The 26,996-nt window shown below is 29.6% G+C and overlaps 1 protein-coding gene across 6 annotated transcripts in view; it reads left to right on the top strand.

Annotated features, from left to right (window-relative positions):
• Positions 1 to 26,996, top strand: part of LOC145267860 (uncharacterized) — a 2,055,798-nt gene that overhangs the window by 1,548,440 nt on the left and 480,362 nt on the right. For 5 of the 6 annotated variants that reach the window (XM_080123344.1, XM_080123412.1, XM_080123509.1 and 2 more), the window contains one exon: positions 20,857 to 20,908. The exons of the other annotated variant lie outside the window; for it this stretch is intronic. The gene's annotated coding sequence lies outside the window, so the exon portion shown is untranslated. The remainder of the gene's footprint in view (positions 1 to 20,856; positions 20,909 to 26,996) is intronic. 6 annotated transcript variants of the gene reach the window in all.

Raw genomic sequence — 26,996 nt, 5'->3', positions numbered from 1 at the left:
GTTTCTGATTGGTTGGTAACAGAACGTGAATTAATTTGATTCGTCAGTTCTTAGCAGCATCGTTTATAAATAGGATCGTCCGACTGTGTAGGAGCATACCCCATTAATTTACAATATTGCAACAGTTACTCTGTTTTTCCCTGATATAGATAATATGTATTATGAAGGATTATTCTTTTTAATTCAATATTATTCTTATGCATAATCCTTATAGTTTTTTATATACTCACTCAACTCTATATAAATAAAATGCATATCAGATTACTAATTTTCTGCAATCTAGTCAAAGAGATGTTCTTGTGTGTCTTTATATTTTTATGTATTTATTTTCATGAATACGATATAATTCACTACAATTTCCTATTCGTTACTATTTACGAAAATATGTTGGTCTGAAGACGGAAGAGCACAACATTTTCCATTGTTCTAAAAAAAACTAGCACGGCGGAGATAGCAATATTCAATTCGATAATGCCGTGGTCATTAACTTCCGATATCAGTCGTGCACCAAAAAAAGAGAGGAAAATATCTGAAATATAAATTAAACATTCGAACTGTTTTAGCAATTTCTTTGCAACAGAGCATTAAATCGGATTAACTAATACAGACATTAATAGCAAGCTACAAATCTTTGCTCATATCTTACATATCTCAATAATAGTCAGAAGCAGGACCGGCGATTGAAGTTACATAGTTGAATTATGTTTTAAATTCACCAAGTGCAGGGTTAAGTTTTCAGTGATTTTTATTGCAATTTATAGTTTGACATTAATCGGCATATTGTCCACGAGTTAACATAGAACGCATTTAATTTTAGATAATCAGGTTGAATAGAAAAGCTAAGAAATAAAGTCGCACTTTAAAAAAAGTGTGAAAAAAGAAGAACACTCTTCAATTCTGGCAAGTGACATTTCCACACGGACAATGAACCAATCCACAACTGCATTCTGGTGACAGAAACGGGTACCAAGATAGTTATTCGTTGGTTTTATAGCCCAAACCTTACTTTCTATAACGTTTGGGTATTCGCTAAGCTCAAGAAAAACCGAACAGGGTATATTTGTGAGATAATTGAGGAGATAAAAGCACTGTTACGAACGTCGTTGCGACATTAACATAAACAAACTTCAATGGGGGCTTTAAAAAATTAGTACAGTACAAGTGTATTGCAGCCGAAGCATATTATTCAAAGGGATCTAGACTTCATGTATGTACTATAAATAAACGTGCCCATACGAAAAAAAAATTGGAAATTGTTTAAGACATACCTTATGTTGTTATGAATGTGAAGTAATATACAGGGTGTTTCAAAAGTTTTAGGCTCATTTCAAGCCCTTATATTTGTTTAACTATGAATGGTAGTAAGATGAAACTGGTGCAATTTTAAAGCTAAATACATTAATTTTTTGTGAGACTATTGATTTTTAACATTCTTTTTCTGATCCAGTAATGGCGTTCACTCAACCAGAAAAGGCGTTTTGTGTGCTTGAATTTGAAAAAACTGGATCATAAACACTTGTTCAACATGCATTTAAAAAAAAAAAAGATCTCAAACCTTGCGATTTATTTTTGTGGGTATTTGTGAAAGGACTGGTCTATGTGCCTCCCATTCCAAGAGACGTGAATAAGCTGAAGGCCCGAATAACAGAAGTTTTTTTTCAACCATTGACAATGCAATGCTGGGACGTGCTTGGCAAGATTTGGACTCTCGGCTTGACGTGTGTCGTGTGACCAATGATACATACATTGGACATGTTTGAATATTAATAAGGAAAATTTGAGATTACAAGCTTTCTGAATATATATGAGATGCGTTTTTATATCCTTAACAGTTCTCAAGATATTCAATGTTAAGATATGCCCAACACTTTTGGAGCACCCTGTATATATATATATATATATATATATATATATATATATATATATATATATATATATATATATATATATATATATATATAGCTTAATGTAAAAAGGAAGTTTATTATTATTGGTAGTAGTAATGGTGATGGTGGAGGTAGTAGTAGAAGCATTGTTACTACTATCTTTATTATTATCATTATTATTACTGCATTGTTTTTAACGCTATTACTATTCTTATTATTATTGTTTTTATCATTATTATTATTATTATCATCATTATAATTGCTGTTATTATTATTATTATATCCGTTACTATCCCCACCATTGCTACCATAACCGTTACCATTCTCTCAATTTTAACTGTTATTAACATTAACCTTGAATTTACTTTTATCACAACTATTCGTAATATTATCTTTAATGTGTGTTTTTAATATTTACTTTAAATCTTGTCTTTATTGGTATCTTTAATTTTACTTCTATTTAACTTTCACCTTTATTATTACTACTATTATTACAATTTTTATTACTATTAGCTCTCGTACAGTTATTTTTACCCCACTACTATTTTCTATATTCTTACCACTCTCATAAGTAGTAATGGTTTCCTTAATCCTCTATTTTGACATCAATGTATATACATAAGTTTTACATCACGTTAAACGCACGCATAGTCATTGTCACCCTAATATCCGACCGCCCCCTTATGATCATACTCCCTATATCATAACAGTAGAAACTTATAAATATATTGCGGCATATTACCTTTCAGTTTTACAACCTTTCATACCCCCCCCCAAATTATAAGCGATTTTATAGCCGCCATTTACCGCTTAGGTGGCACCAATCAAAATTACCCACTCCATAGAAAATAGACACCCAACAAACCGTTAAAATAAATTACCAAGCAGCAACAATACACCCCCTATTAAACACAAATACATATACCCCTTAATCTCAATACTATGTTAAAGACAATGTATAATCTTATATATCATACTATATATTACAAGCTTCTCCTTATTTAGAATGCAATAAAACTTCCCCAACATTCTATAATTCCTCTTAATCTTTTTCGTCCCTAATGAACCTTAGGCTAGACTCCGCATCTTCCACATGCTACCTAGCACCTTCTCTACTCTTCTGATGAGAATCATTAGCCTTCGAAATGTCCAGGCATAAAGAATCCCTTCTATCCCCCAAATTTGGCCTGTATTCCATTATTCAATAAATGATTCATTCTATATCCACCAATATATATTTTTGTTCTCATTTCATACTCTTGTTTTCCTATTATATATATATATATATATATATATATATATACATACACGCTTGAGTGTAAATCTATATATATATGAGTATACCACTTTATTTATGAAGATATATGTATATATATATATACATATGTGTGTATCTTAATCTATATCTTTATGAGTATACCACTTTATTTATGAATATATATGCATATATATATGTGTGTGTGTGTTAATTTATATCTATATGAGTATACCACTGTGTATATATATATGTATATATATATATATATATATATATATATATATATATATATATATATATATATATATAAGCTGAACGCCTGTGTGTGTGTCTGGTCACAAATAGGCTCCTATATGGTTGACTATTATAGAAAACTGATCACACATAATGATAGAAATGTATCGAGAAACAGAAATGGGTATGTTTGATCTGGTATAATGATGGTTCATTAAAATTGTTTGGACTGCGTACGCGCCTGGTCCACAAAGTATGGAAATAAAAAAAATAAATAAAAATACAAAAAAACAGGTACACGTGTTTTTGATATAGATGTACATAATAATACTTTGAGAATTATGTTTCAACTTAAACAGGGATGGTATACTAAAATTGTGGGGTTGCGTTCGCGTCTGGGCATAATAGAATAGAAATAGGCAAAAACTTTAATAAAGACTTTTCATATATATCTGCGTAAGTATACTTTGATAATTATGTTTCAGTTTGAAGAAAGATTGTATAATAAAATTATGGGGTGTTCGTTACCGCCTGACCTCCATACAATGGACATATGTCACACTGTTTAACAAGTTTTTTTTTTAATATAGATCCACAGAATATTGTGATAAGTGTTTCGATCTGAACAGGTATGGTACAATACATTATGGGGTTTATCTATTTTATTTTTACTTTCATCATATTTTGCTTTGGTTTTTATACCCCCAAATTCGAAGTTTTGAACCCAGTCAACGACTGGTACTTTTACTAGTGTATATACACACACACACACACACACACATACACACACACACATATATATATATATATATATATATATATATATATATGTTTGTACGTAAGTGTTTGCAAATATTTACTAAATAATAATTATAAAGTTGACGTGCTACATTGATTTCTTTAAAAATCATCAAATCCACTGTGATATTATCAAATGCAATATTTTATTAACTTTTCTAATGTCTTCAAATTAAAAATTAAGAAATAACATAGTTTTATTAAATTCCCATCATTACATTACAATATATTACTTTTGTTCGTTTTAAGTAATAAAATTTCCCTGCCAGAAATTTCGAAATCATGCATTAATATTCTTTTCAAGAATTTACCATGAGAAATATGGAAAATATATCCAAAATTTATTTGTAGAAATAGAACTCCCGATGGGGGTTTGTTAGACGATCAACACGGAAGGAAAAACGTTATTCAGTTATGATAATTAAAATACAGTCGGTTGCCTTAAGAGGATTTAACATCACATTTTTTTATATTAACCTTATATTTCTGTCAATATAATTTGCCTATCACGATACGCATAGTAATATATATATATATAGTTTTCGTTTTTTTTTCTAGATACACAGTTTGCTCATAAACATATTATTCAACCATTGTGAATTTTTGAAAATAGCTTCGAGCCGTGAAAATATGTAGTTAAAATACTTATATTTTATCCAACAGAAAATAAAAAAATAGCTAAATTTAAATATATATATATATATATATATATATGATAAAATACTTAATTATTATACTGAATTTATGTGTTATTATTGTGTGTAAAATGTTTCAATGGCAGGTTAACTTATTAAATTATTCATATATCTAAATACATTGAATCTTATAAAATATATCTAGATTTTCTTCGATTTGTAACAAAACACAAAACATTGAACAATTTACTCGTAGGAAAACTAATATTACATTTTTAATTATACACAAGTGACTATATGCAGATAAATATATATTGATTAGGGTAAATAAGATGTTTCCTTCTGTAATAAACAACTCATTGAAAATAGTTCTTTATTACAAATTAAATTGCCATTTTATAATGGAAATTGTTGCCTGCCAAAATAAAGTACAAGTTAATATGTGCAAAATAAAGATTACATAAAATCAACCATGTATCTACATTATAATTGAATATATAAAAAAATTACAATATATTTTTAGTATAAACACAATTACTTAATTATGGGTCTTATCCAAATTAGTAAATATTCCAAATTAGTAAATATTCCAAAAGTGGAAAAAAATGATCAAATAGAAGATCATAACTATTTTTACACAACTCTCTCCACACCAAAAAACAAAAAACAAAAAAAAAAACAAAGAAAAAAAACAACTTGTATCCCTGCATTCATTTTCCTATTTTGAATAGCAAAACGAGAAGGATTTATCAGTTTGTCATGTGCAATTTATACCAGAAAACCAAAACAAAAGAATTAGCATTTTTTTTCAATATTTGTATTTTCTGGTAATTATTTTTATACTCTCCCATTTTTATAGTTGTTAGAATTCTTTTTAAACTAATCTTTTATTGCATATAATTAGGCCAAATGTACTTTACTCAAAACGTTTATTGGTGTATCAAAATTTAATAGACAATTGATAACCACTAAATCAACATTTTTTTTTTTAATAGTTTCCAATCTCAGGAAAATAATGACTATTTTAAAAATGAAAATTTAAACAATTCACAAATCCAAACACATTAATTGAGCGATCTGTTTGTTGTGGCATAGCTAAATGACGTCAGAAATTAAAATCATTCATAAATAATAAGTAAGATTGGGGTGAATGCCGTTTCAATATACCTACCTGTTTTTGTAAAAGTTATGTTACTCGGAGTATTGGTATTTCTTATTTCATTCAAATCCGAAAAGAAAACAAATAGACCTAATTCAGAAATGATTTTTTTAATCGATACTTTTTCTTTTGCAGCATTAATAAATTACTTTTTACTGCTAAAATTTTAGACCTTCTAATTAGGTTTAAAAATAATTTACAGTCTCAAACCAGTCGTCAAGTGTTTGAGATGTGCTACTGGTGGATCCTTGTTGATCTGCTTTTTCGCAATATGCTTCCGGTGTTTCAATCTTTAAAAACAACTTCATCTGATTATACATAGTTCTTTTTTACATAGGCATCACCATTTATCAAGGGCGATATGCCACTCGAGGATAAGGGTTTAATAGTGTACAGTAGAAATTGGACAATATAGTAATCGTTAGTAATGGAAATTCAGTAAATTTTAAAGCGTATAAGGAACAGCTCATCAAAAACTTGTTTACGTTAGACTTGAAGAAAACCATTTGTAGTCAACTGGAAAGCAGGAAAACGGAAGACAATTCCATTGAAATGCAGTTCTAAACAAGAAGCTTTGTTCATGAAATGACATTTAGGTTTAGGCACAGATAAACAGTTGTGATATTTTTCAGTTCCTCAAAGAACTGCACTGTATCCCAAAATAAGATTTGTCATTTGCGCGTCATTTCGATATTTCATTTGTATTTAACAATGTTTATTTGGCTAAAAATTATTCCTCCCATTCGACATCTTAATATGGCAAGTATTGCTAATGCAAATTCCTTAAATTTTTGGAATATATTTTAATTTCTATGTTTATAAACCTCATATCTATATTTAAAAACCCTATTTCAAAAAATATTCTGATTTTAAAGTGACTTCCAATTTGATGAGGGGCATATTCCACAGCTGGTCTGCACTAGTTAGCACTCACCCCGGGCCACTAGGAAAATGCATTAAATCCCTCTTTGCTGTGACTTATTTCAAAATACTTTATAGTCTACATAGCACTCTAGAGCAGTTACCCTTGATTTTATAAAATTAGTTTTATATGTAATGGCTTCAATTAAAGTTTAACATGAAAAAGTCAAGTATCATGATTCGATTGTAGTCGAAGATAATTAGTCATTTCGAAAGCGCTCATGTAATTTAAAACATCATATTAATGTTATATGCTTGATGTTGCTGCTAGTGGGGTTATAATAGTTTGAATTCAAGTTTCAACTAAAAAAAGTCAAGTACTATAGTTCATATATATATATTATTCCTTAATTGGATTTTTTTTGTTTTGAGATGAGCATATTTATGTTAATTTTATTTATTTTTTTTATTTATTTTTTTTTTATTTCGGACTATTAGTCTCATCTTTATTAGTTGTTGTTTGTCTGTTTTTATTGGTTCACAACGTTTCGGCCAACTTCCTCTGGCCTTCGTCAGGTGGTAACCGCGACGGATAGGAACTTCGAATCTCCTAACTGCATTCTCAGCCATCACTGCCATCCGTAGTTGTCGTCGTCTCACCAGGCAAACAACAACTAATAAAGATGAGACTAATAGTCCGAAATAAAAAAAAAAATAAATAAATAAAATTACTATAGTTCAGTTTTGGCTTTAAACAAAAGAAACAACAACTTTATTATGAACGTGCCCTAAGATCATAGCTTTTTAAAGCAAGATACATTCTAAAGGTAATAGAACTTATTTGAAGTACTTGTGATGTAAGGCTATATACTGTGTTAAGTTCAAATATAATCTTTTTTCCGTTATCAAACATTTTCGATTATTGACACTTATCGAAGATTTTTACATAAAAAAACACTCATCAAGAACATTGCCATGAAGTTAGCTATATTCCAATTACATTATATATGCCAATGCTAATCTGATTAACATGAGCAATGAGCCCATCTAAACTAAAATACGTATGTTTTACTTAACAAATTGTTCGTTTCAATACTAAAGATCATGCGATACTTTAAAGTGTAGATGGCTTCCATACGAATTACAATCTGCTAAAACAGCCGGCATTAAGAGCAGAGCATGTTGAGGTTAATATGCAAGAATATCTGTTGGGGAAAATGCGAGTTATATGATGTTAGCTATTAGAAAAATATACACAGCTGGCTTTGGTATTGTAAATATACAGCGAGATAGGAAGATAAAACGATTTAAGTTAATCTTGTAAATGAGCCCATAGATAAATCAATTTCCCCGCATCAAAAACATATTTTTTCGCTATATACGTTTATCCATCGCAATTTGGTTTCCGTCAGAAAGCGGTGAATTAGATTTACGATTGGTTTTTCGCTATGACAATAAACATTGAAAAATAAAGAAAGACATAACAAAAGATGCGACTGTTTACATTAGGGCGGACAGGAATTAGCATGAGTGTAAACGAAATAGAGTATGTGTTATTGTTTTATAATGTGTTAATGGGATGATTATGTACATTATTTAACACATTTAAAAGAAAAGCAATAAACTGGTTTCCTATGATTCTGATTATTTACTCTAACTCAACCCAAAAGGTCAAGGGCATGTTCATTTCTAGAGATAATGTATATCATTTTAATCGATACACAGTTAAACTTGTGTTTAGAGACTAGGACATCTAGCGTTCTATTACAGGAAGTATTATATGGAGGGGAGATAGACCCTTAATTGCGTTTAAACCTACAATTTTATTAACAATAAAAATAATTAAATGAACATAATCCCCTTTTTAAGCAGTTAGACTTGTGCAGTAAATATGTCCGAAAAGCCATTTAATAAGATCGAGTAAGACTAGATAACCCGCATTCGTTTAGTTAGACATATTTTAAGGTTGACGCAAAGATTATAAGTAAATTTTATTAAAAGAATGTATCAAAATGAAATGTTTGTTATAAATAATTGGAATATATTTATGAAAAAGAAAATTATTTCATGTAGATAAATAAGAAACTATCAGTGAATGAGAACACAATTGAACAACAATATATACCATATGGTTTAAAATGTAATGTGGTTTATAGGGAGTACAGAGATTATAATAATAAAGCACTGAGTAATGCGAGGAATATATTTTGAAGTGTTGCACATCCTAGAGGAGAACAACAGAACTATTCAGTCGATGTATAATTGTATAAAAGTGATGTTAGAATCTAAGTAACTTTTCCTGACACAGTAAATGTCCAAGTTAGAGATTATGTACCTTCTGCACGACGTCCGTCACTTATATAGTAATAAAATAAAACAGATTTTATTCCGATGACTTTAAAAGCAAAATTAAATCCGGACAGTAAAAAGGGATATGTAGCATAGACCACGATATAACCATCCAGTTAAAATCCGGATAATGGTATGGTGATACTAAATATGAAACAGCTTAATGGCACGTGCAGTTGTAGTAAATGGTAAAAATACACCTTCGAGGATGAAGGATACATATTACCAAGAATATTGATAAGTTTACGTGTCTTAATTTATGAAAGAAGGGAGTATATTGCAAAATTATACGTTGTGTTAACTGCCCTCACATGTGAGTATATTTCATATAATTGAATAAATAAATCTTTAAATTTAAAACGTATGGTTATTATCTATTGGGTTCTATTTGATTTATTTTTTCCCGTAAAACACTATCTAGTGCTTAAAAACAAATACACACTATAAGACAAAAATATTCTTGAGATTAATTCCATTATTTTTTCCAGATTTTAAAAATGTTAAATTATGTCAGTTGAGTAATTAAACTCTGCTCAGCCGATTATATGACTAAACTATCAAACTTTTGATCCGTGCAAAACATTAAATTAATCCAAAAATATTATTCTTTTCGGTTGAGTGTTTCTAGGTGTCAATCAAAACATTCTACTTATTTGATGTCTTTTTTTATCATGATACCATTTATGTCGAATATGTCCTTCTGACAAATATGACATCGTCGAGCCAGTCACTTTATCTCCACTCTTAACACCCAGACTTGTTGTTAGTTTGTGCTTCTAGGGCTTGTTCAACCGGCAGAGCAATTCGCCACCGCACTCTTTCCCGTCAAAAGGGAATTCTCTTCTGGGTGAGAGCTTCCGTTTTGTCTATGTCGACTACAGGAACAAAAGTAGACAGCAAATACTGCATCTACATGAAATCTTCCTGACATACAGAAATAGACTGGAGCGAGAATGGCAGAGCTTGAGAACGCTAGCTGAAAACAGAACGATTCAATAAAGAGGGAAATAGGAGCACACAAAAATTTAGATATTGGAATTTTATCATTTTGTAAGATTTTTATCCATAGAGCAAGTAACAATGCGCGAAGCTGTAATAAAACATGTAAGTGACGGAAAAAATAATGGAAGCATGTCTCTGCAAAGAGCCCTTCAATATTCCCTTTGTATGCCTAATCGTGGCTTAAAACACAACAGGACTGTTCGAGTTGAATGTTCATTCAGCAGACCAGTTGAGGTTTTGAACACAAGAAGGATTCGCTGACTAATTGTTTTTTCCCCCTAATAAGTTAAGCGTGACGAAAGAGAACGCACTTCACATGAATTGAATGTGTATCACAAGATATCGCAAGAATATATAAGCGGAAAATCATTAAAATTTAATTAATCATTTCCCATTCGGTAAGGAGAAATACAAAATCATCAACGATAAGGTAATCGAGTGATAAGATTTAATGCAGGTATATATATATATATATATATATATATATATATATATATATATATATATATATATATATATATATATGCAAAGAGCTAACAACAGGCGGACAATCCTCAGCTTATCCAAGCAGAGTTCATCCGACACGCGATCTCGAAGAAAATATGGTAATAGTTTAAAATAGCGGGTATCTGCTGACCCTCGTGGGGATGACAGTCTTATTTCTGCGTGCAACAAATCCAGTATCAAATTTTCTTGGATGGCAGATATTGGCTCGTATTTTTTGTTTCCCTCGTCTTCTATTATCTTAGTGTTCTCATCTAATGGTCTTGTGCCACCCGATTAAGGAATATGACTTGCTCAATAATTCCATGTATCCCCTACCGAGTCTTTTCCACACGACTTGACCGGCGTTTTATCATCGTACAGTCTAACACGCTCGTTATTTTCAGATTAATATAAAAAGTGTTCGAAATCTTTTTGTTAATTAATTTTTCAGTTTTGCACACGGTGCTGGGACATGCGTTAATCATAATCACCATGCGTCTTATCATCTGACCTGGTAGCCTCTTGCTTTGTGCGTAGTCGTTTCCTCGAACCATCTTTGCTTTCACACAGCGCGCGGGTTACCCTTACAGAAATCATAAATAACACGTCATTCTTGTAAAAGTTATGGGAAAACAGAAAATGACAGATACACTTTATTGTCTCTATTATTTATGTATTCGTTTATTCGTGGTTGCGTATCAGAGAATTAGTCTTTCTCCCGTGTGCGTTAACCGAAGAAAACATGGAAATATATTATTGTAGAAAACAATTGTGATAAAACATTTTTTTTTATTTCATAAAACTTGCGTATCAAGTCGATATATGCGTATGCGTGTTTCAATTATTGATATTAGAAATTGTGGTACTCTAATTTTGATTATGGATTTTTGTATTATGTATTATTTGGACTACTAGTGTTTATGATAGATGGTATGGACACAGCGTTCTGGTCGCCGACGTCCTCTATCTGTATCCTTCAAGACTTCACCATCTTAATATCGAATTCGGTATCAGTACGAGAAGTTGGATGGGAAACCTTACTGAATCAATTTAGTCGCTCGCTTTCGTGCCGTTATTAGAGTATTGGTAGTCATCTTAATTAACGTATAATTGTAATCCTATGCATGTTTTCTATATATTTTCTGTGTGTTAGGAAACGAGATTCCGAAAATTCTACTCGCCTAATACTAAAAAAATGTATTTTTAATACATAGGTACAGCATCATCGTAAAAACTGGCAACAAACCAAGATCTTTGTGGCCTTTCATAATTTTGTGGGTCAGCTTTTGGCACACTAATTTCCGTTTACCATGAATTGTAGTAATAGTTAGTGTACTCATCCGGAATGTTAATACCAGTCAGAATTTATCTTGGAATAATTCTGGCATCAAGTGACTCCTCTTTTCTCTAGTAAATTTATTTATTGCTATTTGTTTGAGTTAAATGCTTCTCTTAGAATCCATAGCGTGTTCTCCTTGTGATGGCATGTTGTCTCTTCTCCATAGAGCCAGATGTATCGGCACTCTGTCATGATTTACATCGACTTTGCAGCTATTTGCAATACATATACAATTTCCCCATTCAGACGAACGTCTATAAATTGCATTTTCTATAGCAACTGTAGTAATACAGTAAAGGTAATTACAAATATACATTTTTTAGTCATAATTAGATAACTTAAAACATGAATCCCTGTTTCCGTTAAGTTTTAGAAAATTTTTCACAGTACAAACAACAATTATACACAATAGCGATAAAATAGAGAAAATGTAAGTATTAAGCTATTTAAATAAATCTATATATCTATAAAGTGCAATCGTCTGTGTGTGTGTGTCTCTGTGTGTACATTTCCCTACAAAATTACAATGTCAATTTTACGCTGAGAGGCTCGAGATTTGATAAGGTGTAGTAATATTTGAAAATATTTTTTAATCGGTTTACAGAGAGTAATTTATCAAAACAATTTGACCTATAAAAACTCTCCCAAGCCCCTTCACCAATTTTCAGCCTAAACAATTAAGATTTTAACTGTACGCTACTTTGATATGGATCAACATATTTAATTTTATTTGAACATGAAGTAATTAATGTTAAGGGGGTAAAATTAGGGTCAAACTAATAAAAAAGTGATCTGTTCGGTCTCTACCAAATTACTTAGCCGATTTTTGGTTTAAACATTTAAAATTTGACATAGTGTATTCAGACATAATGTTCGAATAAGTCTTGCTGGCATGAAACAATTATTAATATGTTAGTAGAATAGATTACACAAACTAGGTTGTTCAACCATAATAGTGTGTTTTCTAGAGAAAGATCCTCATCAAGCCACAATTATTCATGTATCTAATATACTTGACATAAGATAAAATAAAATCCATTGAACTGAGCACACATATACATTCAAATTACAATAAATTGATTTTAATTAGTTTTTCTCGACAAAAACATTTGAAAGAGGAAAGTACATTCATGATATGTATATATAGGACATAAAACAATATAAAAATGAGTATGGTATGAATCTGCTTGGTGACTATTTTCTATGATTTTAAATAGTAACGGAAGTGCACGTGTTTACATAATACTTATCCGTATATAGTGTGCAATGTGTTCATGTGTGTTAACTATACTTATTACACAGAACAAAGATACTAGATAACCTAGTCGTTGTAGTATTCGTTTAATATATATAGCAATAACATTTTTACGCCATGCAATAAAACCACAGCTTACTTTTTAAGTGAATATAATAGACCGATTTTTAGAAATTTTTAAGAATTTAGAATTTTATTATAAAAATAACAAATGTTTATATAATACTGAAAATAAGCGCGTAACTCCATATTATTACATTTACATACGGAAGGTAATTTATAATATATATATATATATATATAATATATATAATATACATATGTATGTATATATATGCATATATATGTATATATATGCATACATAATATATATACACATATATATATAATGCATACATATGTATGCATATATATACACATATGTATAATGTGTCTATAAATATATGTATGTGCATATAAATAAAAAGATTACAGAAATAAATATATATGTATGGATATAATATGTGTAAATAAAGTATAGGCATGCATATATATAATAGGTGTCATATATCAAATATATGTATATACATTCTATATGCATATTATATATACATATATATAATGTATGTATCATACCATATATACATATATATTGATTTATCTAAAATATACATTTATATGCATGTATATATAAGAGAAAAAAGTTAACAAACATGTTAAAAACACTTTTAAAAATATTAAAATATATTTCATCTGAAGAGGAAACACTTGGTAAGCGGATAGTCCTCAATCAACGGAGTTTGGAAGAAATACTTTCCGTCTCATCAGCGGGTAGGAATTAGCAAAAGGCGGGATCGGATTTTGCATACAAAAGTCTTGGATGAAAGTGCAAGTAAGTCAGAGATCTTACTTGATAACAAAAGTAAAGCAGAGCGAATATGGTTAAGAAAAAGGTGATTACACGTGAATGGTTAGTCTGGTGAACGGTAAATAATCGAATGACGGTAAAATCCAAAAATATAACTCCAAGTAATTTAATTGAATCTCAATTTGCAAAAGTAAAATCCATGACTTAAGCATTAAAAATAAGCTTAAAGCGCCTATTACCTCTGTAGATCAACCTCACCCAGAAATCTTAACCAATGAACTCCCTATCAACTCTCATAGAGAACAAAAGAAAATCAAAATAATTGCTACCAGATTTTATGGATCAAACACCACTAACAACCTTAACTCCAACACTTACCTTGAGGAGTTTGTGAATTCCATGCTAAATTTAGCCAAAAAATGAAATTTAACAAAAATAAAAACACCATTATAATCCGGTTACTCGAAAAAAAATTTACCGAAAAATTTAAAAAGAATAAACATATATTCGTCCCTGCTTATAAGACAAAAAAATATTATAAACTTGACTATCCCACATATAAACAATTTTTGTATAAAGAACTTAATAAATCTTATAAAATAATTCCTCCTAAGATTTTAGATTCCATTAATTATTAAGCTAAACGTTTACTGATTCTATGAATATTCATAACTTCACTGAAATTATATCTTCGGGTACCCCTAGATTTACCTTCAAGGATCATAAGCATAATTTCTTTGACAACCCCTCCATTAGATTGATCCGCCCATCAAACTATGCTATAAGCAAAACTATCTTATATAGAACCATCCCTTCTATTAAAGAAAAAGTAAGTTTATATCTTTGGCTAAATTCAGATTCCTTAATTAATTGCTTTGTCTCGCTTTAAAATAAACACTTTAACTTCATAACCTTTAACATCTAAAATTATTAACAATTAATTTCCCCGATCCTTTAAAAAGGATTCTAATTGTTCCTAAAATAAATTCGACTTAACTAATTTAGAAATTAAATTAATTCTCTTAGCGAGAAAGTCCCTTATACAATTTAACAATAATCTTTGGACTAGAAAGGACACCCCTGATAATTTTGACATATTAATGGTTCTTCTGACTCTGCATACCTTACCGATTTTGTGGGACTCTTCTTACTGAAAGAACTTAAATACCACTTAAAATATATCCAAGGGGACCTTTATAGAGATGATGCCCTTTTTACTACAACAGCCTGGTCAAGTAAGTAAAATAAAACAATTAAACCATTTCATAACATCTTTAATAACCAAAGCCTTTCTATAATTATTGGACCGAACACAGACCCTTCCAATTTTCCAGACGTTACACTTAATCTGAACACCGAAACTCGTAGTCCCTATCATAAACCTACCCTTACGCTTTTATACGTCCATAAATTTTCTAACCACCCCCACTCAATTATAAAATCTATAGTACCGTCCGTCTCTAGAATAGGGACTGCTCTTTCTGATACTTTCTTCAATAATGCCTTAAGGAATTCAGGGCACCAGGCAAATATTAAATACAACCATTATGCTCCTGCTGCAGGCAGCCTTAAATCTGTAATCACACACAATATGACTTGTAAGAAACCAATTCAATAAAAATGAACCAGTCTCCATATGTCATCCAAACAAAAATACTAATTGCAATAATTTTAACCCACCCAGTCGCATCAGGAGAAAAATATTTTGTTTAATCCTCCATTTAGCGTAAATGTCAAAACTCTTTCAAATACCCACACAGATATAGTTCTATTTTCAATAAAAACGCAATCAGGATTTCTTCGTCAAGAATGTCTTATTAAGCACAAAGAATCTTAATATCTAATAACAAAAAATTAAATCAGCATGAAAAATCCCTTTCCCAATAAACCCCAAAACAAACTGTAATTGTAATAACAGACACCTATGCCCACTAAACATGATTGAATCCATAAAGATGTTATATATTCTTGCACAATTACTGAGCTCCCACGTAATCCTCCCATAACAGACACTAATATTTCGTCTTCAAGTTATCCTTCTTCGTATCCTCTATCTGATATAGTTACTAATCCAATATACCACTTGAGCAGCCCCTTAATCTACAATCATACAGCTAGCAATAATAATAATAATAATAATAATAATAATAATAATATTAATATTCTCCTAATAGCCATACTAACACTAGCAACACTCATTTTCCTCTCCAAAATAGTCCTCAGACAATCATTGTCCCGCTGTTTGTTGAACACTATTAACAAAATTCTAAATAATTAACTAATTCAAATCAGCAAATTAATATAAATATCAGACCTCGACCGTTTAATAAAGTACATACATATATCTCCGCTACTTCAACATTAATAAAGAAAAAATATCAAACCACATTTATTCTTATAACAACAATATTTCTAATAATAACCAAGGGACTTGTCTAACCACTTTTATTTAAAAAAAACTTTACTCTAATAATACCCGCTTCTCAATCAAATGCACTATCATAAAGAGTTAAGTCTCATACTTCATGTCGCCTCTGCACAACCGAAGCTATAAATATAATTACTTCCCCTCAAAGTAACAATATAATAAATTCTAAAAAAGAACTGATCTCTCTCTTTAAACGTAAGTCAAAATTTCATTATGGTAATTTTGAAATTATAATTAACGTTTCAGATAGATATATAATATTTCTTTAACTTTATTGTTTTTTCTACATACTTCTTAATATTTTATAACTTAATAATCCCTTATTTAAATTCCTTATTTCTTGTTTGCTTGACCGTTTTTTTTTGTTATTTTTACCAGCAGTTATTTTTATCTGCAATTTTTTATCTTCAATCTTCGTTTTAGTCTTAAAATATTCCTATCCATCTCATATATCAATCTACCCATACACTCATATCCTTTATGTATTTTATGTTTTTTTCTTTTTCTTTATCTTTTATTTATTTATTTCAATTTAGTGTCTTTTAACAACTCTTGCTGAAATTTTATTAAGTAATAACCAGTACATTTCAGTTGACCTATATTCCCCCTATTGTTTTCGCAACTTTTAACAACTTTTTGTCTGGGTCATTTTGAGATTTGCTTTTCTATTTTCTATTTAATTCTATCGCTGTTTAATTTTTTCCTCTTCGTCTTCCCTGATATTTTTCCTTTTCTTCTTCCCTGATCTTTCTTATTTACATTATGTCTCGGCAGCCGTGTGAAAAGCATATCTTATTTTTCTTTTATTAACATTATTGGAATTTTCCCCCTTTCCTTGTACATATTTGTGACTTATTCCATGGATTTCGGCATTTGGAATTATTTTGGACCTTCTTCCAATTACGTGATTTCCTTGGTTTTTACTTGTGCAAATGGAAATTCAATTAACTTTCTTAGAGTTATATTTTTGGATTTTACCGTCATTGCATTATTTACCGTTCACCAGACAATCCATTCACGTGTAATCAAATTTTCTTCACCATATTCGCTCTATTTCACTTTTTGTTATTAAGTAAGATCTCTTACTTACTTGCAGTTTCATCAAAGACTTTTGTATGCAAAATCCGATCCCGCCTTTTGCTAATTCCTACCATCTGATAAGAAGGAATGTATTTCTCCGAAACTCCGCGAATTGAGGACCATCCATTTATCAAACCTTTCCTTTTCAGATTCAATATGTTTTAACTCTTTTTCAAAGTGTTTTTAACATGTTTTATTAACTGTTTGTTCGTATTATTAGCTTTATCTCCTATTTGGTTTTATCGAGTTTTACATCTGGTTGAGATTACTTTATAAATGTAAAGTATTTAATATTTATAATATAATTTAGTTTTACCATCTTGGCTCATCTTAGTAAATGTAATTGTAATTTTTATTTTACATGTAAATATATATATATATATATATATATATATATATTGACATAATGTGTATATAAAATATTGGTATGTTTATGTTTAATATATGTATGTATGTATATATATATATATAATACTTGTGTATATATGTATGTATAGATATAATATGTCTACGTATGTGTGTATGTATATACATGTATATATATATTCATTATATATTTATATATGTATATATATATACACACATACTAGGGGTATCATATAAAATATATAAAATGTTGGTCGGTTGGTTGTTTTTGTTTTATGGCATATCAAGCCTTTTTCATGTTATTTAATGCCGAATCCAAAGAGGACACCATTTTAATAGAATATATTTGTTGTTTTCAAGTCGATTTCTACTTAACCCACAGGAGGAACACGTCCAGCTACTACCACTCCGGGTCAGAGTGGACTTGGCAGCAATGTGAGTTAAAGGGTGGTTCCACACTCCCCAAAGCCCGCAAGCTTGTGCCTCACCACTGGATATAGTTTAAGGTCATATCCAGGGCAACTATAAAAATGTGTGTATCATAACATGTACATTATATATATATATATATATATATATATATATATATATATATATATATATATATATATCACAATAATGTGTATATTAAATATGGGTGTGTTTATGTATAATATATGTATGTACATATATAATACATGCATATATATAGAGAGAGAGATAGATAGTATATGTATGTGTATATATAATATATGTATCTATATATATAAAATATGTGTATCATTTTATATATGTAATATGCACATACTAGATATCATATATATAATGTATATAAAAATGTATGTATCCCAACATATATATATATATATATATATATACATATATATATATATATATTAAATGTATATTATACATATATCTATATGTGACATATATATGGCGCAACATTTAAAAGTTCTGACTGGCTTTTTGGCGATCGGGTTTTGATCCTAGCTTGAGCTAGTTGCTAGTCTAGTTGTACTGATGAGCTGTGCAACAGCGAAACAGTACTGCATGCAGATGACTATATATAAGTATAATTTACAGTACCGCCAAATTAAAGTCAGCACTTGTCGTTTTTGTAAAATCCGCGAATTTAAGCTAAATTGAATGTAACTGTCTCAACTACCGATGCTTCAATCTATTTGGCATTTATTCCTCCAAAGATGTTACTTTTCATATTGGAATTTTTGTTTATGTATTCTATGTGTAGGCCAATTTAAAAAAAATAAAATCGAGAAAACAAAAATAAAACTTTGCAGAATAGAAAATACTTATTGTAATGCGTAGTGTTTCTTTATGCAATAGCATACGTTTTTGATAGGATAACTGGCTGAAGATGCTGAAGGTTTATACAACCACTGAATATCATCCTCTTAAAAGGCTTCATTATGTTGCCAGCTTTGTGAATTAGAGCATCATCCTACATATGAGTATTACCAATATTCCTGTCAAATTAAGGTGGGAAATATTTTGTTAACATATTATCGTAGTTGGTCGAGTTTATTCGAACTTGTAAGGGACCTATATGCCCTGCCCATTGGCAATTATTACGTCCAACATCAGAACTTTACCTCAACTACCTTGCAGCGTTGAACCTGTGCAATTGGGATTAAATTCTTAGTTTTTCCATGGACGTACGTACAGCCTAACATCACTGCCTAGCCTATTGAACTTTCTTTCGGGGCTAAAATCACTTTCGAACAACATGAAAATCATGACGATTAATGCATCTGACGAAATCCAGACGGCGCTTTCCGTCTTTTCCAGAAACCATTGGATTTCATGTAACAACACAGCCTGACAAATTAAATTCCTTCAATAAGTTCTTAACTGTGAAAACAAAAGACTTTAACAAGATTCCACTGTGGTTGTATTTCGGGAACCGTTTCAATCTGTTTCTGAGTATTCAGATCTTTATAGGAGTGTCTTCCCTCTAAGATGTAACTCGAGTACGGCCAGATTATTGAGCATCACGAACACTGCCGATAATTATGTGATTTTGTACAGTCATTTATATAGTTTTCTAATCACATTTGTATCTGCCGTCGATTTCACGTATGGATAAAACAGAAAAGTTGGGATTAATGAGCTCTGTACGATTACTAATAGATATCCGAGGTATACGGACTTAATATTACGTTGCATTACCAAGAACAGCAACAATTTTATTACATATACTAAAAACATAGGTATTTTACGATTAGAGATGCTAAAAGAGGTATATTTCAGCAGGGTGTAAGCTCATTAGTTGCTGCAAAATTTATTTTAGCTTTTTTTCCGAAGATTTTTTTTGAAATTCGTGTGAACACTTGGATAGATCAATTAATAATCAAATGGACAGTTATAAGCAAACCAAGTAAAAGGGTTTTGTTTTTAAGCAGTTTCGTTTAATTCATCTTAAATGTGTGTGTTTTTTTAAAGTGACATGCGCGGACTTTCTTTTTGACGCCCTATATATATTATAATTTGAAACTTGGATGTGCATCTATTTAAAAAAAAAACGCTTTATAATAGTTTGCAACTAAGAAATCAATTTCTTTAGGCAAGATGTCGATAACGTGAGATTTTTATAAAGAGTATAATATTATGGATTATAGTTCCTGAAATAGTTGTTTTACTTAAGACGTGTAAAATATTCTCATATTGTAAAAAGTGCAATTCATAGTTATATTACAGTTAAAGCAATATCAATATTACACTTTTATTTTAGAATTTTCTCCATTTAATAACAATTTACACTGCACCGAATTCATCTCATGTGTGCTGTTTTAGGCCAAGTATATATCAGTTTTTCTGTTTTCTGTTTTTTTTTATCTTGCTCAGTGTATTTAAATATTTGTTTCCAATTGTAGATATGACTTATGATCAGAAAGACTCAGCAAGGAAATGTATTAAATAATTTTGGTAAGTATAATTATAGTTTTATTTAGTAAATAGATTTTTAAATTTTATTTAATAATGGGATGTTTCTATATGCACACATTTTTTATGTTTGGCTATAATTTGTACACGTTACCATTAACGTAAAAACGTATGTGAAATATATGAGGAAAGAAAGCAATTCAGCTTATTTTTAGTTCAGTTTAAATTCCGGGATTCATATTCCTATGTGCCATAGAATGTGTCTATCTTATGCTTTTTTATATATAATTCATGATGGACAATAAAGTTAAATTACTTTTAAACACAGATACTGAATTTAAAATGTAGTTGTTCATATTATATGTATTGATTAATTAAAATGCATTCATAGTGTAAGTAATCACCAATGCAATAGTTGTTGAAAGATAAAAAAGAATTACGTTTGAAAGTTGTGTTGAAGATGTCTTTAAATCCTCATGCTTTCTCTTTTCTTCTTAATAAATACTTTCGTTCAATGTATTTTATAACTTATTTCCTTTGTCGTTTTTTTTGTGTACGCAATGTTATTCAGCGTCATATAACCTTCGTGTTTACTTTATTTTTTATTCGCAATATATCGCAAAATATGTCATAAAATTGGGACGACACTTTTGGTTGATTAACGTGGTCTTATGCAATAAGGATAATTGTTAAGCACCAAAATGTTGTGTAATTAAATGTCAGGGTGATATTTCTACCCAGCAATTATTATTAGCTATTTTTCTTTGTACATTTCCACCTGAGCCCATTTTTGGAATCCGTATGAAACTTAATTACGCGTAAAATTATTTTAAAATGTCTTGGGCATGTTTGTTTTGCAACAGAATCGACGAAAAATAAATCCTGTATAAATAAACAAATGAGTTGACAATGGAAATCATAATTTTAAAGATTAAAATTAAAGTTAAAAGCCGAAGTTATTAAGTATAGAAATTTCAAACAGCCCAGTTTTTAAAGTATGCTCAACATAAAATACTGATATGATTGTATATGCTAGGGGCGACTGAATACAAATAATATACGGAGAAATATAAACGGTCGACTAGCAATGAGGTTCCTATATAATTTATAAATTTTATGCAATTAATATGCTATACAACAAAATAAACAAAAATATAAGGACATATCAAATGGAGTAATAGTATACTCTAATGTATTTATTAGAGAAACTATTACTCAGTAATAAGTAACTAATAAATAGTTTAAAGAAATGCTCTCTCTATTCGTTTTACAGTAGTTATTTAAAATATTGTATGTACAGAAAGGTTTAATCTTTGTGGAATTAAAGGTGTTATAACGTGGCTTGTATCTCGAACAAAAACAAGATAATCAAAAGTAAGTTATCGGAATAAATCGGTAATTATGATTAAGACTCACCTCATTGTTAATATATATTCTAATGGAAATTATCGGAATATTTGTACGAATTACATTATTGTTGAATTCTAAACTTATCAAATAGTATTACAATATTCATTTCAAAGGTAAAGCCACGCATTTTTTTTTAATTTCTTCAAAGAAAGATGCACGGAGAAGGAAGTGGTAACGTACCTCCGCACCCCATATTTTATTTTTCTATACCATAGCGGTAATTCTCAATAAAACTTGGCCACCAATAGCAAATGAATGTGCAAAATAAACTAGAGAGGCTGTTAGAAAAACAAGGGTGTAAGAAAATACATCTACATATTTGAAAAAAGATTTGAGAACAGCGGAGACGGCAATACCTAAATTAATGTTCCAAAATACAATCTCAAGGGAATTCAAGAATTTATTAATGGCAATGCATATTCACACACAATTTACTGGGATATTTCTGTTTCTGCGGCACATGCATCGAAAAGTGTTGTTTATGAAGAGTCTCACCTATGTAATATCTGCATCAAATTATAAAAAAAATACAAGTCAAGGTTTCACCATAAGATTTTTTATCCGATCTGATTGATTCGTGCAGAATAAAAGCAAGACATCAAACGTTTGGAACGACTCTTGAATAATGCAGATTTCTGGGTGTTTAATATATCAACATCGATGGCAAACGCTATAAATGAGATATAAATATAATATTTACATCAGATTTATTTTAAGACATGTTCTTATAAGAAAAGTTTGCAATTAAATATAACTATGATTTTAAGTGAAAATTAAGTTTAATGTGATATCATCATCCTACACTATATTGTCTGAATGCGGCCACAAACTATAATTTTAAGCTAATATATAATAAACCATATTACTCCGTGGTTCGTCTTTGCTGTATTAAGATTATTTAACTGTTCATATTCTAACCTGTTTTTAACTTTTTCATGACATATTTTATAAAATTATTTTAATCACTAAATTCATAGTTATCCCAACCTGCAATATCATATCTGTATATATTCTGAGATTTTCAATACAAACATATTAATTCTGAGACATAATTATTTATTTACTTATTTTTTCTACTTTTTTATTAAAATATTATAGCTTATGCAGTTATAATAATGAACATACAAAGCTATTATTTCAAACTTACATGTACTTTTATCACGCATCTATATACATATGTATATATATATTTATATATATATATATATATATTTATATATATATATATATATATATATATATATATATATATATATATATATATATATATATATATATATATATATATACCATCGTTGTTGTCCATCTCACGCAAATAGCAAAGTGATTGTTTTTCCATAAACGAAATTATAGGTAAGTTTAAATAATTTTATATGTTAATCTATATTCCTTTTAATTCATGCGTATACCTCCATAACTAATCGGGTTTATTTCCTTAGCAGGTTTATCTAATACAACTTAGACAAACTACCACTGTAAAGATAAAGATTACATATTCTTTCTGACAATATATCAAACTCGAAACTTATTTTCTTTAGAAGGTAGAAAATAACATTATTAAATATGTTTTTCTATCACAGAATATTGCAGAATATATAGTTTATATGTTTCTATATTCAGATTATGTAAAACAAAACAAAATAAGCGAGTAATTTGTTACGTTTTAGTTTATTAAAAGTCATTTGGATAGATTTCACATACACTCACATTGGTATCCTACTAAAGGCAAATCCGTGCATTTTCAACTAATATATATATATATATATATATATATATATATATGTATGTATATATATATATATATATATATACATATATATATATATATATATATATATATATATATATATATATATATATATACCAAATTATTATGTTTGCCAATATTTCCCTGGTTGTCAGAATATATTTCTGAAAACGTGACCAAGTATAAAATGTATGAGACGTCAAAGTTCTTCAAAGTCATACAATAGAAAAAAATCAATTTGCTCTATTTTTTGTATATTCCCAGCACAGCATGGATGTATCCTAAGATGTTGTTAGGCTGGTCGTCTTGCCCTTAGCATATGGCAATATTCCAAATATCAAAGATTTTAGTCAACTTTTGATTTCTCTTCCCAATACTCTGCCCAATATATCAGTGTTGAAAAAATATAGTTGCGAACAAGTACATCGACATCTTCCTGCAAAACTCCCCACATAGTAAGCCTGCAACTAAGGTATTTGATAGTAGTACCTTACTCAAAGTGGCAACGTGCGTTGTTTAGGGTGAAAATGTAATATATATTTATTAAATAGTACAGAAGTTCAGAAAAAACATTGATACCGTCAGTTTCAAGACCAACATAAAGGGGGCCAGTTAATGGTAAAAGTAAAATTGTTACGCTCTCGTCAGCCATATTAAAACAACATGGCTGAAGAGAGCCTAACATCATTTACGTTTTACCATTAACTGGTCCCCCTTATGTTGAGCTTGAAACCGAAGGTACCAATGTTTTATTCTGAACTTCTGTACTATTAAATAAATAAATATCAAGCTCTTATATCGAAAAAGTTTTCCTTCGCAATCTAGCACCCTGTTGGAATTCATTCCCCCCAAAACAGTAAACATTGTTTGATCACCATTCAATCCCGGGCAACGCCGTTTCTCCTTGTTTATATATATATATATATATATATATATATATATATATATATATATATATATATATATATATGGATGGGGGTGTATGTGGGCGCACTATTATATATATATATATATATATATATATATATATATATATATATATATATATATATATATATATATATATTAATGTTTCTGTGTTTCTGGATGGGTTTGTCATAACGAACATCCCTGAGATTCATTCATTATCTAAGTTTGTCGTGTATTATAAATTCCAAATTACTCCACTTAGACTATGATTTATTATCAATGTTCATATGCTCCTAATATAATTAGGAAGAGAATTGCTAAACGCCCTTTCCAGTTATTCCAAAACAATATGTATCAATAACAATACAGGGATCCAGCAGATATATAATACAAACAATTATAATCTAGACTAGTAAACTCTATTAATCGTTAAACTATATGTGGGCAATGCACGTCGGAATACAGATGGCTTGGAAAGTGAGAAATATCCTAAGCTACATTGATTAAGTAAGCACGCAACATTAAAAGTAAAATACAACGGAACGCGACTGTCGCCTCCCGCAACGTGCATATCCAGTGTTTCGTTCAGGGAATGTTCCTTAAGTATTAGAATATTTTCCTCGATGTATAACGTTTTCTGCATTGATATTGCTAGAAAGGTTTTATAAACCAAATGGTCGCAATAACAATAAGAAAGTGGGTAGTTATTGTGATAATGTGCAAGTGTGTATGCCTATGCCGTCACAATAGTAATTATTTGGTCTTAATTAAGATTATGTAATTAGTTCAATTACAAGGTTAGATGTTTAATCAATAATCAATTAACTTTGTCATTGAAATCCCGTTAAGACCTGAGGTCATAACCCTCCAGGCCATATGTCTAGTGACTTTTGATCGTCGACGCTACAAGGCGGATTTTCATAGATTAGAATTGAAATGGCTTATTATAATAAAGACAAGTATTTACATAAGCTTTTGCGCATAGATTTAATTTTTTGCCCGAATGCTAATGAGACGAAAACTTGAATTGTTTCCAATAAATAAATGCCAACATTTGCAAAAATTAAAACTCGGATACTTTATTCTCCAGTGATATCTTGATTTTTAAAATATTTAACAATGCTTTTTTCTTGTTTCCTTTAAATGAGTATTTTAGTTTAATCTGGCAACAAACAGTTGACGGATTATCATATGTACATGAGAAAGACAGGGAAAGAGGCATATGTTAGTATTCACGAAAAACTATTTACATTGAATTTATTTCCCTACCAATTTATTGCAGTAGCATTTACAATAATAACATCAAATGTTAATTGCTGTATGCTATATTTGTTGAACGATTAATGTATAAACAATATAAATCTCTAATCGCTCTCATTGCTTGAGTTATTGCTGAGTCAACTTACGATCGAGTTAGGAATCTGTTTTATAATTTATGATAGGTGCTTGGACTTAGGGTTTACTTATATTGGAGTAGAGTTATCTTAGTAGACATTTATTAGTAGTAGACATTTATCAGTAGACATTTTAATAAACATTTATCAGTAGTAGACATTTTGATAGGCATTTATCAGTAGTAGACATTTATCAGTAGACATTTTGATAAACTTTGATAATAAATTTTTCACCGTAATTAAAAAATTAAAATTCCACAACCAACCTTACCATTTCCAAAGGAAACTACACCAAACCTTAGAAATATAAACAACTCTAATAAACTCACTCTTTGTAAAAGCAGATAAAACTAGAAACTTTTATAAAATAGATAAACAAGAATATAACAAACTAATCGCAGAAAACATTACAAAAACTACAACAAACTAGATACGAACGAATGCGAATACACAGATATAATAAATACTGAAAGTAAACAAATCACCCATAAATTAAAAATTAGCGACAAAGTTGGCAAATTGAAACCTAGAGAGACAACTTAAAGACCACAAACGGGACTTTAATAATACTTCCAGCACCCGTTTGATAAACCTAACTAAACCAGAAATAGGTAGAAATAGCAAAAAATTCTTTCTAGAGTAAACAAACAAATCAAGACATAGAATTAAA

Source organism: Euprymna scolopes, chromosome 1 (genome assembly GCF_053919585.1).
Source record: "Euprymna scolopes isolate OS-2025 chromosome 1, ASM5391958v1, whole genome shotgun sequence".
In the NCBI taxonomy this organism is placed as follows: Eukaryota; Metazoa; Mollusca; class Cephalopoda; order Sepiida; family Sepiolidae; genus Euprymna; species Euprymna scolopes.
The sequence above is the reverse complement of the archived record's forward strand: the minus strand, read 5'-3'. Positions and strand labels throughout refer to the sequence as shown.